The following is a 9315-nucleotide window of genomic DNA, read 5'->3' on the forward strand; positions in this document are numbered from 1 at the left end:
TGTCACCAACTTATTTATGCATAAGGAATGGCCAACACTAAAACATCAGTGAGGGGTGGGAGAGTATGGAGCAAGGCATACTAATAAGGAGACTAATGCAATGGTCCTTGCAAGAGTTAATAAGTGGATAATTACAGATGTAAACTCATCATTTTCATGGGGATTTGTTGCATAGAAAGATCTACACGGTTGTTGAAAAAAAAATTTATCTCCCACCTCCTCCCATCCCACAGGAAAAAGAAAAAAGAAAAAGCTTGGCAACAATATGCAGTTAAATTGCCGTTCTCAGAGAATGAGATTATCCCTTTTTCCCCTCTCCCTTCTTATTTTCTTTCATTTCCCTTATTTTACTAATAGCAATTTGTTTCAACGACAGGTTACAATTCTTTATATCATCAAGTAGGTGACAGAAAACAACGTTTACGAGATGGGGGATGTAGCTCAGTGGTAGAGCGCATGCTTTGCATGTATGAGGCCCCGGGTTCGATCCCCGGCATCTCCAAGGAGGCTTTTTTTTTCCTTTCTTCTCCAATTTCAAAGTGAGAAAACCATCCAAAGAAATAAGAGAAAGAAACGCACGCAGTGCGTGAACAATGCGGGGACGCAGACAGCGAACACTGACGTTACAGCTCATTGCTTTCTGCTGCTCCCTGGCCTCTTCGCTGTTGCATCTTCAATGCCACAACCACCAGTAGAGAGCCCTTCCCACATCTGCCGGGGAACTCACGTGAGCAGAGAGCATTTCCGCGAAGCCCCGCCCCCGAATTTAACCTTTCACTATGCATGTGGTTTCGGAACCCCACCCCTCCTCACCGAGCTCCTGCGCGTGCGTGCTCGGCTTTGGACGAACTTCGTTGAACGCGGAGCCGCGTCCGGCCAGGTTTACGGTCTGTTCCCTGCCTGGAACGTGCTGCCCTCCAGGAGACCTCAGGCGGCGCCCGCTGGTTGCCTTGACTTGATGTGACTTGGTTTTGCGCGCTCCCCTCGAAACGAGAGGATTAGTGGAGACCGTCAGAGAGGGAGGAGAAAAATAGAAGGGAAACACCAGGGCCAAGAGGGCGGCAAGGCGAGAATGGGGAATTATTTAGCATTGCTGTTAAAGAAGGGGTGCTGGCAGGATAGGGAGGGAGGCCGCTTCACGGCCTGCGTGGAGTCCAGCTCCAGAAAAGGGGCGTTTTCCCTGCTGGTGCTTTTCTTATAGGAGAAAGGGGGGAAAGCCGTCGAGCGTTTGGGGACAACTTGATACTTTTTGAAAAAAGGAATTAGCAATATGTATTGTCAGTTGCCCGGCTAGCTCAGTCGGTAGAGCATGAGACTCTTAATCTCAGGGTCGTGGGTTCGAGCCCCACGTTGGGCGCGCCGTACTTTTTTTCCTACACCTACAGTTTATAGAGAAAAGTGCCCCTTAAACTTCACTACAGGCACAGGTGAAAAATACGTTCACCCAAGGTTCTTTAAACTTTGAGGCTGTCTGTGGGTTGAGGCCAAACCCCTTTCCCCCACGCCCTAGTTAAACCATAATTTGCGAAGAGTTGGACTGGCTGCCCTGGGTCGGGTATGGCTCCTTTTCAGATAACGGAAGCTTGGTAAGTATTTAAGTGACTTGCATAGCGACACACACTGTGTCCCTCATGCAAAGGTGTCAAAAGCTAGTTTATCAACAAGCTTGGGCCAGTGCCATCTTCCTCCCATTATTAATAGTTGTGGGAAGGGTGCTCACAGCTGGTTTCCGTAGTGTAGTGGTTATCACGTTCGCCTCACACGCGAAAGGTCCCCGGTTCGAAACCGGGCGGAAACAGCGGCCTCTGTGCTTTTCCCCTCCCCTTAGTCTCAATACGAAGTCCTTGTTTGCTTTTCTCCCCCTCCCCGGGGATACTAAACCTAATGCTTAAATTGCTGGTATAAGCGATTCTAATCCAATTGATACCAAAGTCGGATTTTGCCATTTTATGCGTTATTATATATGTATTCTTCAGTATCTTATACGGTAATTATATCATCATTTTATATTACATATACTTTTATATTTTGTGTATTTAAATTTTCTAGCCCTTCCACAATTTATCTGGGTCTGCTCATTCCGGAGGAAACCTCATTTCAGAATCGTTATGTGTTGTCTCTACACAGCCCACTGTTTTCAACTTACTGAACCTTGAAGTGACAATTATTTTCTCCAGGATTTCTGTAAAAACATAAAACATTTCTGAATTATCATGAAAAAGGCCAAGATTTTGAATTGAATTATATCACCATTTATATAATGATATTACATTATTTCCCTCTCTCCCTGTCTACTCAAGGGGGCCTGTTCTCCTTTGTGAACTCCGATATTCTTCTCTATATTTACATAGTTCTTTAAAAGCAACTGCTTGGAAACTTAAAAGGTTTCAGCCTTTGTTCTCTCTCCCCTCCATTCTCTTCTTGTTGACTGCTGAGTACTGTAATTTGGTTGTTGAGTACTGTAAGTTTGTTTTACCTTAACCTTTATCCCTCAAAAAGAAACAGTGCCTTCGCTAATAATTTTTGTCTGAGACAAATAGTGTAAAGGAAGATATCAATTGGGGCAGGTCATTTAGGGTGCAACCCAGAAGTTAGGTGGCATACCCTGGAAAACCTAGAGATTTCTATGCTACTAAAGAAATGAGGATGAAGAATGCGGCCACCAGAAGGAAAGAAATCTGATGTATATAAACTGGCAGCATTGCTAAGGGAAGTTGAGTTAGTTCACCTGGAGTACACACTGAGGGTAGGATGAACACATCAGAATAGAACTGTTAGCACCCTCTAAATTTCACTGCCCTGAATTAACATCACCTGAAACAAAGGTTCTGGATACCATTTCTAGCTCTGTCCAGATGCTTACTGTGTGACTTTTGGCAAGTCATTTCATTTCTCTTGGCCTCAGTTCTTCATCTTGGAAAAAAAAAGGGAGCAACCACATGACCTCTAAGGTCTCTTTTAATTCTAAATCTCTGATCCTAATGGCCAAGTGAAATGAAAACAATCAGTCAAATCAGCATGTAAGCTACTAATTGCCTGGTACAAATAGACACAAACTAGCCCCTGTTCTCAAGGAGCTCAGAGGGAGAAACATGCTAACCACCACATAAAAATTGTGTGTATGTTTGTCATGCATGTACATGAATGTATGCAGGATAAATTGGAAATAGTCAAGAAAGTGAATTAAAATTGCATGAACATTTTGCAAAAGCAAAATTGCAAGGACTTATTATATAATATGCAAACAATTTCTTGTTATATAGGTATGAATTCTTTTCTGCCTTGGGCCACTGGGTCTGCCTGCCCCAGGAACATTTTTTTCCACTCCTTTGTGGCTTCCTTATTTATCTTAGTCTAGCAGTGTTTGAGGATAAGAGTTGTTTTGGCCAAGGACAACTCCCCACTTTGTCTCTCTGTGGAAGGCCCGTAACATCACTCTTTCCCAATTAATTACCACCTATCATTCCACCTCTAGGTAAGAAAAATGATTGTTTCTTCTATAAATAACTAATTATTGAAATCAGGACTGAGGTTTCTCCCTTTTCTACTTCCTCATGCAGAAATCAACTGATATGGGAAATCTTTCTCAAAGACTATTTCTGCTCATTGTGTTTACTCAGACAGGTCTGGGCAAATGTGGATTCTCCTTTTTGTCAGACAGGTGATATGGAAATTGACAAGTCTCTTTCACCAAGATTTGGGTGATCCAAGTCAAGACCTCAAGACCTTCATTAGAATGAGTTTCTCTTTATAATATTCATTCTCTGCCTAATTGTTAACCCTCACAGTTGACTGCCATCCTAAGGTACACCTGCTCTTCTGAGGGCATATAAACTGTGAGTCCATCAACATGAGGGGTCTTTGGCATGAGTGTCACTGTCCTTTTCTATTAAAATGTTAGCATTATTAATAAAAATAACCACCCAGAAAGTATTTCCATCCAACCTTTTAAACTTAACATAGGAAAGAAGGGATTCTTTAAACTCGGGAAGAGGGACAAAGGAAAGGAGAACTGTCTAAAGCCACTGCCTTTGATAAGGTTTACTGTTTAGCCCATTTACTAAATCTCCCACCCAGAAAATTGCCACCACTGGCTCATCCTATGTCCAGAATAGCATAGGGATTCATTTTTTTTTCTCTGCTTCTAGAGAGCTATAATTTTTTATGTTCCAATAAAATATCTTTTGTTTCCCCTGGAACTCCCAAATGAGAGCTCCAGCGATTAGAATGCGAACCTCTAAGTACCTGGGCTCCCCCTCCATCTATTCTACCTTTCAGCCTTGGTGACAGGGTGTCCCAAAAGTCTTTGTACTGTTTAAAGCCACTGAAGACTTCAGAACTTCCAGTCAATCATGGTTTTATATTAATACTGTTTAAAAAAGGGGGGGGCTAAGTAGGCAGAAATGAAAAAAATTATTTTTTAAAAAATCAGATGAGTTTTGGAGGGAAAGTGCAAGTCGTGCCGGGTGCGAAGGAGAATGGGGGGCCCGTCCTGGCAAAAGCATTTGGACCTGGAGTGGGGTAGGGATGATATTTCAGCTCCGCTCTCTATTCCATGGCAACTGTGCCCCCCGGCTCCGGCTGGTCTCGGTCTCTCTCGGGGCGCTGTCACCTCCGGCACCACTGCCTTTAAGGTCTCCCCCACCTTTGCAGGTTTGGGGACAGGTGCCAAAGGTACCAGGGGTGAGAAAATAGCCACCTGCCACGCCGCTTCCGGTCTGTTACCCAAGCCGGGGCTCCAGGGTGGTGACTTCCGCCCTCCCAGTTGCCGCAGGATAGGATGTCTCTCCTGTCAATCACCACCCTTGCGGCTTAACCTAGAGTTAACCTCTTGGATTCCGGTCTTGACCAGCTAGGAGTTTGCACCTCGCTGATACCCCGGCGGTCCCGGAATGGTGCAGAGAAATTGGTTGAACATTACACAACGGATTTTATTATCATTTCAGTTACAATTCGTTTTCTTTCCAATATTACTCTCTTGTGTTTCTCCTCTTTCATCGAATGATTTGGGAGCCCCGCGCCCTCCCCGGTTAGGGCTCGATGTCTGTGTGGGTACAGCGGCCAGGGTCTGTTTCATTCTCTCGGAAGGCCCTTGTTCGTCCTTAAGCCATTCATCCTCTAAGCTTTATCCAGGCAGCCAACAAGCATGTATTGAACGACTGGGTGCCACATACTATGCTAAGGGCAGAGGACACACAGAAAAAAGCAGAAGGACTGTCCCTGCCCTCAGGGAGCTCCCAGTGTAATGGGGCCCACAACGTGCAAAAGCTAAGTACAAATAAGATATTGATATTTGGAGGGTCCCGGTCCTGAATTGATTTCCCTTCCCGGGGCTATCTCACTTTGGTCATCTCTGGATCACCCACTTTTGTTCTCCATCTTACCATCTTCTACTTTATTTTATTTTTTAATCCCCCTGGATCTCCATGCCGAGATTATTGTGTCCATCTTGGTCTCTGATCTCTGCTCGTAGAGTTCATGCGTATTTTCTTGCATTCTCTGGTCATACCGAAGACTTCCCGCTCTGTAGAGGTCGCTGTGACGTCTAGTCTGCTCACAGCGATTGCGGACTCCGCTTCTCTTATTTCGTTAACGCCCCTTTTAATCCCTTTCACCAATTGGAAGTGAGCCTGTCTGTGTATTCCTTGAATAGGCTCAAAGGGAACCCGTCGACTGTGGTGTCAGGATGGCCGAGTGGTCTAAGGCGCCAGACTCAAGGCACTACCTTACTCTCTGAGTGTTCTGGTCTCCGTATGGAGGCGTGGGTTCAAATCCCACTTCTGACACGTCAAGCCTTTTAATTTTCCTCACTTAGATTGACATTAAGAAACGAAATGAGTTCAAAATTTGTTTTCTATCCTTCAAATCGACATTTTTAAGGGAAGAGCTGAATTTTTCTTTTTTAACTTTTGACTCAAACATGTCTGTCCAGAACGGTAAGACCTTTTTCGTTCAAAATCACTTTTAAGGAACAGCCAATCTCAACAGATAAAGCTTTTAAAAAAAAAACAACCAGTTTTTATTGATTTCTTTTGTTTTTTACATCATCATAGTTTTCCCCAGTAGCTCTCCCCCTCCCCCAGAAAGCCATTCCACGTGACAAAATATATTTTCACATAAATATTCCTTCTGAAGATCTATTAATGTTCCATTCTCTCTATCTGTACTGATATCAGTAATATGTACTAAGCACTTGGCAAACCTTAAAACAATAATCATAAGTGCTAGCTATTATTGTTATCATTACTATTGCTAATCTGTAGTGGGTAATGAATTTATTCACTCTGGATGCCACAGGGCAGGATTTGCTGGACACTATTATCAGGGAGGATTTAACTTGCATGGAGTTTGTTGTGGAATACTTTACTTCAGAAAGATCTCCTAGATGAAGTTGACAGTTTTGTCTTCATCAGTTGTAACAATCTGAACACCGGGTTCATAGATTTAAAACTGGAAGAGGTCTTATAGGCCATTCAGTCCACCTCCTTTCATTTGTACATGAGAGAAATGAACTTTTGGGGAGACAACTTGATATATCAGTCAACAAGCATTTATTAAGCTCCTACTATGTGCCACATGCTGTGCTAAGCCTAAAGTCACCCAAATAGTAAATGACACCTTAAGATCTAGTGTTCTGGCCTGAAATCCTATGTTTCATTTTTATTATTCTTAATTAACTCCTAGCAAAATGCCTCAAAGCTACTAGTCCATTAATAAAAGTTTGCTGGGTTTACATTTGTTGAAAGAGGGGATAGAAGCATCTTCCCCTCTTGAGGGGAGCCTCAATTTCTCCTTTTGTAAAATGGGATAATATTTTTACTATATACAGCCTGACATGCTGCTGCTTCCACCTCACAAGATTGGGGTTGGAGGGGGTCCCTTTTTAAGCCTTAAAATACTGTAAAAATATTCATTAACCAGTACATCAATAAACATTTATTAAGTGCCTATTTATTATGTGCCAGATACTGTGCTAAGTGCTGGGATGCAAATAAAAGGCTAAAGTGATTTTAATATTGTTGACTCCAGCCTGATCACTCCATTACTCTTCATCCCCTAAATTTTTGTCAGTGAAGCTGTGCAAGATTCTTAAATCCTTGTCCTTACTCAGGTTTCGGGAAAGCAACAATTACATCTCCCTTTGCTTTACTCTCCCTGTACTCTGTAAGTGGTATTGACCAATTCCAAGTTGGTCAATAATGAGTTGTCCTCCCTCAGACTTCAGCTTTTGTCCACTTGCTACTCAGGACTAGAAGACCATTTTTGTCCCCTCATTTTTCATGGGTTTCTAAAGAAATGGCTCATTATAATGCTGAGGTCCAGAATTCAGATTTCCCCTTCTCAGCTCTGCAGACCATCTCCTAAGGCATGGAGGAATTTAAGTCCTTAGCAGAAAAAAAGCCAGGGTAGGAAGAAGGTGAAACACAAACCAGCCTGGTTCCACAGCAGAAGACAGGGCCTAATTTCAGTGACTCAGGGGCCCCAGCTGCAGCAGGAGACAGGTTCAGATAATATCCAGGCAGCATGTGCCTGACCCAATAACTAGCCTATGTCCAACTAAGTCTCCAGGTAGTCTGGGCCTGAGCCAAAATAGAAAACAAGGCCAGATAATTACTGTATAAGACAAGGCCTAGTCTTAGGCCAATTTGATGTTAAACAGAGCTTACCCACACCATCCAGAAGAATAGGACAGAGTTTAACTCAAGCACAATATAGGAGTAAAAGGAAGAAAATGACACTCCCCCACTCCACTCCCAAAACGAAGAAAGACCTTGAACTCAGAGAAACCCAAGGGATAAACCTAGAAAAAAAGAATAACTCCACAATAAATCTAAGTAGATCCTGGGAGAAAAGAACACATTGTTCATAAAGATTAGGAGAATATCCGGAAGAAATTAAACAAGAAATATAAAATGGAATAACTAGGGAGGAAAAAAAAATGAGGAGAACAGCTTTGAAAAGGTGATGATTAACCATATCCAAGAATTTAACTGCATGAAAATTAGAATTAACTAAAAAGAAACTACTCATGAAACAAAAGAAAGTGTTAAAATTAAAAGATGGGGGGGAAAGGAAGAAATATATATACATATATTACCCAAAATAAGTGGCCAGGAAAATAGGTCAAAGATAGATAATATAAGAATTATTAGGCTATCTGAAAATCATAAGAAAAAAATTGGATACTATATTTCAAGAGTTCATAAAAGTGCCTGATTTCTTTTAAACGAAAGATAAAGTGAAAATAGAGAGAATCTAGCAATTACCTGCTGAAAGAAAATACACAAGAAAACTCCCAGAAACATAGTCAATATCCAGAGCTTCCAAGTAAAAGAAAAATACTGCAAACGACAAGAGTTTAAATAACAAGTAACCACAGTCAGGATACTGGCAGCTTCCACTCTGTAGAAGTGGAAAGCTTTGCAATGCAAAATTTAAAAAAGCAAAAGATACTCTTACAACCAAGAATAAATAAATCAAAACTAAGTGTGATCCTACAAGGAGAAAAATTAACCTTTATTGAAATAGAGAATTTCCGAGCATTCTCGATGAAACGGCCAGAACTGAAACGGCCAGAACTGAATTAACACACTTTAAAATGGAAACTTGGGAAACAAAAGGAATACAGAAAGGTACAAGCGTTTCATCAATTGAAAGATACTATCTGAAGATGAGAAACTTATCTTCAAGAGAAAGAGAAATGAGACAGTAGGACGTCTAGACTGGTTTTATTCTGTTTTTCTGGTCTTAGAAGAAAATGAGAAGCACAAGGGCTATTGTTCAGTGGTTTTCAGTGAGGTCCAACTCATACAAGGTAGGAAGAAGGGCAGGGAACTGAGTATCAGCTATAATAGAAAACATAAGCTCCGGGGTGTCAGAATGGCCGAGTGGTCTAAGGCGCCAGACTCAAGGCTCTGTCTTCCTCTGTGAGTGTTCTGGTCTCCGCATGGAGGCGTGGGTTCAAATCCCACTTCTGACATACCGTTTTTTGGGACTCGCGGACTTTCTAGGACCTTGGCCAAGAAAATCCCAAATGGATAGAACAACAACGTAGACACAAAAATGTCGTATAGGAGGAATCGCAGCTCAAAAATTGGTAGGGAAAAAGGAGAGAGGCTGTAAGAAGTAGGGTAAGGGAGTTGTAAGCCTAATACCGGAAGAAGCATGAAGTGTGCTGGACAAGAATTGGGCTGCCCATAGTAGTTGCTAAAGAATTTATGAGATGTACTTCTTCCCATGTGGGAGGCTAACATGGGATCAGGCCTGGAAGGAGTTTTCTGCTAAATTCTGAGAGAGTTTGCAGAAGAGTGGGAG

At 42.2% G+C, this 9315-nt stretch overlaps 1 long non-coding RNA gene and 5 other non-coding genes across 6 annotated transcripts; all 6 read left to right on the top strand.

The window, feature by feature from the left end:
* Window positions 1-430: 430 nt before the first annotated feature.
* On the top strand, window positions 431-502 carry TRNAA-UGC (transfer RNA alanine (anticodon UGC)). The gene has a single exon. It is a non-coding gene; the product is annotated as a tRNA-Ala (tRNA).
* A 303-nt stretch (window positions 503-805) lies between these two features.
* LOC144457634 (uncharacterized) lies at window positions 806-2222 on the top strand. The gene is made up of 2 exons (XR_013487105.1): window positions 806-1066; window positions 2050-2222. It is a non-coding gene; the product is annotated as an uncharacterized LOC144457634 (long non-coding RNA).
* On the top strand, window positions 1285-1357 carry TRNAK-CUU (transfer RNA lysine (anticodon CUU)). The gene has a single exon. It is a non-coding gene; the product is annotated as a tRNA-Lys (tRNA).
* TRNAV-CAC (transfer RNA valine (anticodon CAC)) lies at window positions 1726-1798 on the top strand. The gene has a single exon. It is a non-coding gene; the product is annotated as a tRNA-Val (tRNA).
* Window positions 2223-5680: 3458 nt separating the features above from the next.
* TRNAL-CAA (transfer RNA leucine (anticodon CAA)) lies at window positions 5681-5786 on the top strand. The gene is made up of 2 exons: window positions 5681-5718; window positions 5741-5786. It is a non-coding gene; the product is annotated as a tRNA-Leu (tRNA).
* A 3088-nt stretch (window positions 5787-8874) lies between these two features.
* On the top strand, window positions 8875-8980 carry TRNAL-CAA (transfer RNA leucine (anticodon CAA)). Its single transcript has 2 exons — window positions 8875-8912; window positions 8935-8980. It is a non-coding gene; the product is annotated as a tRNA-Leu (tRNA).
* The last annotated feature ends 335 nt before the right edge of the window (window positions 8981-9315 follow it).

The sequence above is a fragment of the Phascolarctos cinereus genome, unplaced genomic scaffold (assembly GCF_003287225.1).
Source record: "Phascolarctos cinereus isolate Bilbo 61053 unplaced genomic scaffold, phaCin_HiC Scaffold_5;HRSCAF=322, whole genome shotgun sequence".
Taxonomy (NCBI): Eukaryota; Metazoa; Chordata; class Mammalia; order Diprotodontia; family Phascolarctidae; genus Phascolarctos; species Phascolarctos cinereus.